At 40.0% G+C, this 10,583-nt stretch overlaps 1 pseudogene; it reads right to left on the reverse strand.

Annotated features, from left to right (window-relative positions):
* Positions 1–236: 236 nt before the first annotated feature.
* On the reverse strand, positions 237–355 carry LOC133382515 (5S ribosomal RNA; annotated as a pseudogene).
* Between the last annotated feature and the right edge of the window lie 10,228 nt (positions 356–10,583).

The following is a 10,583-nucleotide window of genomic DNA, read 5'->3' on the forward strand; positions in this document are numbered from 1 at the left end:
GTATCCCCAATCTCTATGTATGGATGTGAAAGTTGCACAGTGAAAAAAGCAGATAAGAGAAAAATCAACATTTGAAATGTGGTGTTGGAGGAGAGCTTTGCATATACCATTTGTTGTTGTTATGTGCCTTCAAGTTGATTACGACTTATGGCGATCCTATGAATCTTTTTTAGATATATCCATAGGGTTTTCATGGTAAGAGGTATTCAGAGGTGGTTTACCATTGCCTTCCTCTAAGTCTACAGCACCTGCTATTCCCAAGTGGTCTCCCATCCAAATACTAACCAGGCCTGACCCTACTTAGCTTCCCAGATCAGACAAGATTGGGTGTGTTCAGGTTAATATGGCTGTAGGCCTGCAGATACCATGGACCATAAAAAAGACAAATAATTGGGTGTTACAACAAATTAAACCAGAACTATTGTTAGAGAAGCTAAAATGATGAAACTGAGGTCATCAGACTTTGGACACATCATGAAAAGACATGATTCACTAGAAAAGACAATAATGCTGGGGAAAACAGAAGAGAGTAGAAAAAGAGGAAGGCCAAACAAGAGATGGATTGATTTCATAAAGGAAGTCAAAGACCTGAACTTGCAAGACGTGAACAGGGTGGTTTATAAAAGGTGTTATTGGAGGTTGTCGATTCATAGGGTTGCCATAAGTTGTAATCGACTTGAAGGCACATAACAACTACAACAAATTTGTCAGGAAGACCGAGAAGTTTTATTTTGTCACCACTATTTGCTGCAGTTCCTCAGACTCTGCCTGTGAAAGTTACTTCAGGCACATGGATCTGTCCTAAACCTTCTTCTCTGAAGACAGATGCAAAGAATTCATTCATCATCTCTGCAATCTCCTTTTCCTCCTTTAGCATATATTTTACTCCCTTATTGTCCACAAGTGCCTCCCTAGCTGGTCTACTGCTATTAATATACTTAAGGATTTTTGTTGTTGATCTGTTATGGTTTTTAGCAATGTGCTCCTCAACTTCTGTTCCCAATCAGTTCAGCAACATCCTCCACAAGGTCCTGAGCACTACTTAAAATTTATTCCAGGATTGACACCACTCTGGTTGGTTCCATGACCTAGATGGACAAATGATTTTATATAAGGGTACACAGTGCAATCCTATACTCAAAAGTCTAGGATTTATTCTAGACCTTATTTTTATGTTAGTGGACATAGGATTACACTCTAGGTATTGTTTTATATAAAAAAGCAATGTATTATAGAGTGAGCAATATTGCAGTTATAATTTTTTAGACTTTCAGGGGTGTATGTAACTGAGTTAGGAAACAAGGATAGCAAGCTATATAAATGTTCCCTTACTAGTTACCACAACAAGAATTAGAATCCTGTTCAGTTATTGAATGAATGAGATATATAAGACTTTAGGAGGAAGTGGCAAATAAATAATAACAGCATAATCCTGTGCATGTCTGTTCTCAGATAAGTCTCACATAGTTCAATCAGACTTAAACCTAGGTAAATGTGAGTAAATAGGATTCTTAAAGTGAATAAAACAGAGAGACAATGGAGTATTACTAAGCTATCACCTTGCACACTGTTTAATGCACTATGAATGACATAACTGAACCATTCATGGTGTAACACAATTCACTTTTGAAAATTACTGGTGTTTTGAAAGTATTTCACAGTGTGGGTCCTGTTGGGACAGGGCAAAGGCTGCTGTGACAAGAATGACCCACACACCCAAAATCCAAGTACTTGCATTCCACATGGACTCTGAATCACAGCCGTGTCTCTTCATTACCAACTACAAAAACAAACAAAAAAGAGGGGAAACAGAAAAGGGAAGTTAGATGCACAACCTTGCCTATTACATTGTAAATGTGCCATCTTCAGAGGCTGTTGAAACAATCACATTAAAAAGAAACCCAAGCGTACTTACATAAGCAGTGTGCCTCATTTCCTGTTCTAAAATACAAGGCTATTAATCTCTTTCTGTCTCACATACAAATGGTTATAGCAATGATAATTACCTACTCCACAGGGGTGTATTGAGGCTTAGTTAATATTTAAAAAGCAATTTGGTATTTGTGGACAAATGGCACTAAATATAGGTGCAGTTTATTATTGCAATTATTATTACTGTCATTTCTGAATGTATTTCATTTTGTACGCTCTGCACAACACATCCCATGTTTAATTTTGTGAAGTTTATTCTAGACATATAGAGATAATATTGTTCTCATAGCGGTGCACAACTACAGCAATTTGCTTTAACTCAGCCAATTAGAGGCATAATTCTACCACTGGTTTTCATCAACTTTGGATGAGGTCCCAAGTTAACTGAAACCCTTGGCTCTGGAAAAAAAATAGTATGTACCAAGTACAAAATACTTTTATTTGACATTCCTAGCAGGGTACAAAATGAACACTGGACCCAGGAATATTACCAAATGGTTAAATAAAATAGTTCCTTTCCTGGAAGAGGTAGATAGAAGGAGTATGGAATACATGCAAAATATACTGTAACAAAATAATCTTGTAAGTACTCCATGCTCTGGTAACTTCCAGATTGGCTTATTGCAATGTGATGTACGTTTGGGCTGCCCTTGAAGACGACTCGGAAACTTCAACTGGTCCAAAATTCAGCAGCCAGATTACTGGCTGAAGTTCCCTATAGATCTCATATAGCCCCTGTTTTAAAACAGATGCATTGCTTACCAGTTTGTTTCCAGGCCCAATTTAAGGTGCTCACACTAGCATTTAAAGCACTAAATGACTTAGGCCCCAAATATATGAAATACTTCCTCCTTCCCTACAGACCCTCTCTTATCACTTACAATGCAGGCTGGCAAGAAGTATCCTCAAATGAGCAATCAGCTTTCATCAATGTAAACGCCTCAGCGAGAAGTTCATTAGGCATGTACATGTATATATAACCAAAAATCATGATGCCGGTGGAAACACTTAACAATTATTACTTTACTCTATGACAACCACCTGAATGTGGAAAGCATGTAAGGAAACCTGGATATTTTCTGAATTTCATAGGAGCGGATAAGTGATAAGATTGTTTTATAGATTTTATATGTATGATTTCTTATGTTCTTGAAAGTAAATTTGTTCCTGCCTTTTTATCTACAGCCCCTGATGAAGGCCTAAAAACTAACAGGCTGAAAAGCGTCAGGCTTTGATTATATAATAAATACATATTTTTCTAGCATCTTGGGTTCCGTCCCTCTTTCTCCCCTGGTTTTGGATGCTAGCCACTTCCTGTTGTTGCCTAATAGAGTATGAAAAAGATAGATTACAAGATAGGATCCTCCCCAAAAATGTGCAGGGAGGGAAGAAAAATTATATTTGTTATTTTACCTCTCCTCCTGCTGAGTCTCTCTCTCTCTCTCTCTCTCTCTCTCTCTCTCTTTCACACACACACACAGACACACACAAATCTGTTCCATCCAAGAGCCCCTTCCACTACCTCCATCTCCCCAATTTCCAACATAAATAGTGGCAGAAAGCAAGACAGCAGGAGCTCATATACACTATTTTTTATGCTAACAGGCCTATAGAGTCACTTAAAAATTCTTCAGTAGCCAGTCATTTTAATGACTGTTCTGTACCGCTGATGAAAGTTAAAGAGGAAAGCACAAAAGTATGACTACAGCTAAATGTCAAGAAGACTACAAGTAATGACAACAGAATATTTATGTAACATTAAAGTTGACAAAGAGGACATTGAACTTGTCAAGGATTATCAATACCTTGACAGTCATTCACCAAAAAAGAAATCAGAAGAATGCTGGGACTGGGCAGGGTAGCTATGAGAGAACTAGAAAAGGTCCTCAAGGGTGGGATACTAAATAAATAAATAAATAAATAAATAAATAAATAAGACACCCTTCACCAGTGGAGCTATGGAACCGCTTTCAACCACTCGAGGAGGAGACTGGAGGACAGCCTGTGGTGGAAGAATTACAGGAGAACCCATGCAACAACAAGCAACAGGCTGAAGCTCAATCATGCAGGGACAATGAAACCAAGCCCCACAACAAGAAGAGTAGAGTACTAGTAGTGGGAGACTACTGTGTGGGATCGAAACCCAAGTATGCTGAGAAGATCCGTGGACTCGCTTGGTATGCTGTCTACCAGGAGGACGGATTAGAGATGTGACAAAAAGGTTGCCATCACTCATCAAGCCCACCGACAGGTATCCCTTTCTCTTCTTCCATGTGGGAACAAATGATACTGCCACACAGAGCTATGAAGAAATCACATCAGACTTTGAAGCTCTGGGAAGGAAACTCAATGACTTTGAGGCCCAGATAGTTTTTTTCATCCTTCCTTCCAGTACTTAGAAGAGGAGTAGAAAGGGAAAGAAAAATACTCCATGTGAATAAATGGCTAAGAAGGTGGTGCAGATGTGAGAGATTTGGATTCTGGAACCATGGGCTATGGTTCCTGGAAGATGGACTGCTGGCAAGTGATGGGTTGCATCTCACAAGGACTGGGAAGAATGTGTTTGGCCACAGCATGGAGAAGTTCATCAGGAGGGCTTTGAACTGAATCCTAAAGGGGAGGGAGATGTAAACTTGGTGGTAACGACTGATGAAGGCTTATGCACAGTAGTGGAACCAGAGAGTTTGGCTCTAATAATGCCCAGTAACAGTCCTCAGAAAAATGTAGTAAGGAACCAGGCCATAAATCACATGGTCTTCGATGTCTGTATACTAATGCACAGAGCATGGGAAACAAGCACGACAAACTTGAACTCTTAATACAGGAGGGTATAACTGATAGGTATAACTGAAACCTGGTGGGATGACTCCCACGACTGGAATACAGCAATTGAAGGACACAACTTGTTCAAGAAGAACAGAAGGAATAAAAAGGGAGGTGGAGTTGCGCTATATGTTGAAAATATATATCCCTGCACAGAAATACAGGAAGATGAGCTTGGTAGCTCCACCGAGACTATCTGGATTAAAATTAAGGGGGCAAGTAACAAAAGGAATGTGGTGCTTGGAGTCTACTACCGATCACCCAATCAAGGAGAAGATGAGAATGTTACTTTTGAAAAGCAAATTGCCAATATCTTGAGGAGGCATGATGTAGTAGTAATGGGGGAGTTCAATTATCCCGATATCTGTTGGGAGACAAATTCTGCCAAACACGGCCCCTCCAAGAAATTTCTGACTTGTGTTACAGATAACTTCCTCCTACAGAAAGTGGAGGAAGCAACCAGAGGATCAGCCATCCTGGACTTGATTCTAACCAATAGAGATGATTTGGTGGATGAAGTGGCAGTTACGGGAACTCTGGGGGAAACTGACCACACCATACTTGAATTCTTGATTTTAACAGAAGGAAAAGCTGAGAGGAGCCATACAGGCACCCTGGACTTCAGGAAAGCTGATTTTAATAAACTCTGAACAATTGTAAGTACAGTTCCATGGCAAGCCACCCTAAGGAGAAAAGGAGACCAAGATGGGTGGGAGTTTCTAAAAAAGGAAATTCTAAAAGCACAATGGCAAGCAATTCCAACAAGGAAAAATGGGGGGAAACAGCAGAAGAAGCCAATGTGGCTTCACAAAAAGCTTAGAGATGACCTGAAAACAAAAAAGGACACATACAGGAAGTGGAAAGAAGGCCAGGCCACAAAGGAAGAGTACAGGCAGGTATCACACAATTGCAGGGATGGTGTCAGGAAGGCTAAAGCTGAGAATGAGCTGAGGTTAGCCAGAGATGCTAAAAGCAACAAAAAAGCTTTCTTCAGGTACGTCCACAGTAAAAGACAGAGAAAAGAAATGGTGGCACAGCTACTCAATGAGGATGGTAAAATGATAACAGATGACAAAGAAAAGGCAGAAGTGCTTAATTCCTACTTTGGCTCAGTCTTCTCCCAAAAAAGGGTCTATGACCCTTCCAGGAAAGATGAAGTAGAAGGGGCAGGATTGGAGCTTGAGACTGATAGACAAATGGTCAAGGAAAACCTCATCACTTTGAACGAGTTCAAATCTCCAGGGCTCCTTAAACTGCATCCTAGAGTAGTGAAGGAACTGGCTGAAGAACTCTCAGAACTGCTGTCCATTATCTTTGCGAAATCATGGAGGAGTAGTGAAGTGCCAGATGACTGGAGGAGAGCCGATGTTGTTCCTATCTTCAAACAGGGCAAGAAGGAGGAACCAGGGAACTACAGACCAGTCAACCTAACACCAATCCCCGGAAAAACTCTGAATCATATTATAAAGCAGTCAATCTGTAAGCACCTTGAAAGCAATGCAGTGATTACTAGGAGCCAACATGGATTTATGAAGAACAAATCCTGCCAAACTAACCTCATCTCATTTTTTGATTGGGTAGCCTCCCTTGTAGACTGTGGGAATGCTGTGGACATAATATATCTCTACTTCAGCAAAGCTTTTCACAAAGTGCTCCATGATATTCTGATTAGCAAGCTAGCTAGATGTGGGCTGGATGGAGCAACTATCAGGTGGATCCACAGTTGGCTCCAGAATTGTACTCAAAGAGTGCTTATCAATGGTTCCTTCTCAAACTGGGCGGAAGTAATGAGTGGGGTACTACAGGGCTCGGTCCTGGGCCCAGTGCTCTTTAACATTTTTATTAACAACTTGGATGAGGAGGTACAAAGCATGCTTATTAAATTTGCAGATGATGCAAAGTTGGGGGGCATAACTAATACCGTGGAAGACAGAAACAAATTTCAAAGGGACCTTGATAAGCTGGAGCATTGGGCCGAAAACAACAGAATGAAATTCAACAGGGATAAATGCAAAGTTCTACACTTAGGAAAAAGAAACCAAATGCACAGTTATAAGATGGGGAATACTTGGCTCAGCAATACCACATGTGAGAAGGATCTTGGAATTGTCATTGATCACAAGCTGAATATGAGTCAACAGTGGGATGTGGCTGCAAAAAAGGCAAATGCTATATTAGGCTGCATTAACAGAAGTATAGTTTCCAAATTGCGTGAAGTACTAGTTCCCCTCTATTCAACACTGGTTAGGCCTCATCTTGAATACTGCATCCAGTTCTGGTCTCCGCACTTCAAGAAGGATGCAGACAAACTGGAACAGTTTCAGAGAAGGGCAACAAAGATGATCAGGGGACTGGAAACAAAGCCCTATGAGGAGAGACTGAAAGAACTGGGCATGTTTAGCCTGAAGAAGAGAAGACTAAGGGGAGATATGATAGCACTCTTCAAGTACATGAAAGGTTGTCACATAGAGGAAGGCGGGAATCTCTTCTCGATCGTCCCAGAGTGCAGGACACGGAATAATGGGCTCAAGTTGCAGGAAGCCAGATTTTGACTGGACATCAGAAAAAACCTCCTAACTGTTAGAGCCATACGACAATGGAACCAATTACCTAAAGTGGTAGTGGGCTCTCCGACACTGGAAGCATTCAAGAGGCAGCTGAACAGCCATCTGTCAGGAATGCTTTGATTTGGATTCCTGCAATGAGCAGGGGGGTGGACTCGACCCCTTCCAACTCTACTATTCTATGATTCTCCTCACATATGATTCTTCAGATGTTCATTAGTACAACAAATTAATAATGTTTTTGAGGTTAGAACTATCACAACATATTGTTAGCTGAACATTGCCCTGTACAGAGACAAATTTGCTTGAAGGATGTTCTCGCAAGCCAAGTGCTAGAGGCTATATTTTCAACATTCTGCTTTCCCATCACCCTAGATCTTATATCTAGTACATCTCATATGACCCATCATCTTCTTAGAAGATCACAAAGACAAAGAGCATCTGAAGAAACAGCAGCAGCCAAATTCATGCTGCAAGCCCCCGAAGCAATAGCAACAGTGAATAAAGGCTCTATAACGTTCTTCTCTGGAAGAGAAGACTATGTTCTATTAATATTTCTTGATAGAATTCTCCAGAGAGAATCGGGCAAAGAAAAAGTCTTCTTTTCCCCAGGCCAGCTTAGATTCTGGGAGTTTCTTTCAATAACAAAACCCCCACCTCCTCAATCTCTTCGAATCCCAGATGACTAGATATATTATATAAAACAGATACAATTTATTAAAGGATACAGTTGTGGGAGAGATGTGCAAGAGAAATAATAATAAAAAAACTTGTTTCAAGTTAACACAATCTTTTAAAATTGACAATCTGAATAAAAATCCTCACCACAACAATCAGCATTTTAAAAAGCTCCCATTGGCAGCAGTGGGAGCTTTTTTCTAATGCTAATTGTCACATTTGAAATGTGGTATTGGAGGAGAGCTTTGCGGATACCATGGACTGTGAAAAAGACCAATAATTGGGTGTTAGAACAAATTAAACCAGAATTATCACTAGAAGCTAAAATGATGAATCTGAGGTTATTATACTTTGGACACGTAATGAGAAGACATGATTCATTAGAAAAGATAATAATGCTGGGGAAAACAGAAGGGAGTAGAAAAAGAGGAAGGCCAAAGAAGAGATGGATTGATTCCATGAAGGAAGCCACAGACCTGAACTTACAAGATCTAAACAGGGTGGTTCATGACAGATGCTCTTGGATGTCGCTGATTCACAGGGTCGCCATAAGTCACAGTCGGCTTGGAGGCACATAACAACAACAACAAATTGTCACATGTGATGGGAGGATTTTTGTCATGATTGCATCAATAAGGATTGAATCTCCACTTCCTCTAGGTGATCCCAATGAAAAATGGGAGAGGGGCATCATGTCTTACATTAAAGGAAAATAACCTCAGTTGTGGCTGCTCACAATAAACGTAATGTCTAGTTTGGTCCCAAGATATCTCCTCCTGTTCTTCACCTTGGTTTTTTCCTTCTCCTTGTTCAATTGTGAAATGGCCTGTTGGGTTATCTCATATGCTTCTTTAACAATTAGATATTTGATGCAGACTAGGAAGGCTGGATCCTGAAAAGGTCCATGAGGTGTAAAGGTCCATGCGCAAGAATCACCCAAGCCTACTTGGAGTACTTACACTGTCTGTTTATTGGTCAAATGTAGACACTCGGTGTTTGGTACACAGGGGTCTGGACAATATGAATGGTGGTCAGTGCAATTAGAGGGATTTGTGCCAACCTGTCCCTTGGTGCCCTCTCTGCTGCCTGTGAGGTACTTGTGTTCCATTTCTTGCTACTGGAGTGAGGAAGAAAGGGTTGTAGTGAAAGTATCAGTTAAGCACAGTGATTCTACCATGCCCTGTCACTGAGATTGGGGAAACATTAGCCTGCAATGTGCTGCCTGACACTCAACTGTTGCCAGCTCACCCCAAGGAGAGGGGGAAAGGGGAAGCACTGTTGTTCCTTTCCTGGAATAAAATTAACTCTAGGATCTCACAACTAAAGCATATTCATCTTCCCTAGCCTTCTGAAAAATGTTATTTGGAGGAAGAAAAGTATTTTAATTATCTGGATTACTAACTGGGAGCCTCTTTTTTGGGAACTCCCATGAATCCTCTGCCACTATGATCAGCCAATTTTTGGCAACCAGAGGCCCTCCTTTTGGATGACATAATTGTTTTAAGGATCCTTCTTGGTACCAGAAAGAGGTGCAAACTAGAATTAACTACTGATACTAGGAAGACAATTCCTGGATGATAATTGAACTGTTTGAAACATCTAACTTCACTTTTCACAGTGTGACTCCACTTATCAGTAATGGGGGGGGATCCTTAAGGATCTGAATTATAATAACAATCCTCCTTTCATCAAATCTCCCATACATAATTAAGACTTCTTTGAAGGCCTTCATAATGGATGTTCCATCAAGTATCTTCCCCTTCTGAATGCTGCACTGTCAGGATAGTCAATAAGCCATTTAAATTGTTGCTCCTCTGCACTTCCATCACAACTCAACCATTCCACATGCCATGTCAGAGGAAGAAAATAAGCTCAAGAAAGAAAAAAAAATAATCTGTTTCTAGATGCTTGATACCTTTGGCACTCTGTGATCCTTTATAGCTTTTCAAATGAGCTTTTCAGAGGGCTCCCTCAGGAGATCAATAGCTCATCATGTCTTCAATATGGCTTGCACTCCCTTGTGTCTCATGCCCACTTGCATTAGTTTTTTCCCTCATCTTCAAGATTTTGTCAGGAAGAAAAGACTTCTCTTTAGATTCTGGACTTTTTCTTTTCCATTCAGAAAATCAGCTTTCTAGTCATACTGATGGGACAGTCCCTGATTCTAGCTGAGTGTAATGGTTATGCCTAAAAATTAAAATACCGACAAAATATTGAAAGGAAGACATATTCTTGTTTATGACAATTAGCATTTATGCACAGAAAAAAAGTATTCATTCCAAATGGACAAAGTTTTCAATACCCAAAGGCAATGTTTATGTCAATTCAATTAAAGATCTACAGATCATCATGTACATTTGTTGTACTTTTCAGGAGTCTTTTTTCTTGTAAAATTTTTATTGGGAAGAACAGAAAAAGATTCCACATGTCATTATTATCACAATTGCACAGCATGATTATATATGGAATAATAATAATATATTGAGTTTATCTTGCAAAGTCCAAACAACATATACCAAACTATTAGCTGGAGTTTATTTTTAAAAAAATGTGTGTCACATATTATGTTATATGGGCCTATACAAT

Source organism: Rhineura floridana, chromosome 3, assembly GCF_030035675.1.
Source record: "Rhineura floridana isolate rRhiFlo1 chromosome 3, rRhiFlo1.hap2, whole genome shotgun sequence".
NCBI classification, from domain to species: Eukaryota; Metazoa; Chordata; class Lepidosauria; order Squamata; family Rhineuridae; genus Rhineura; species Rhineura floridana.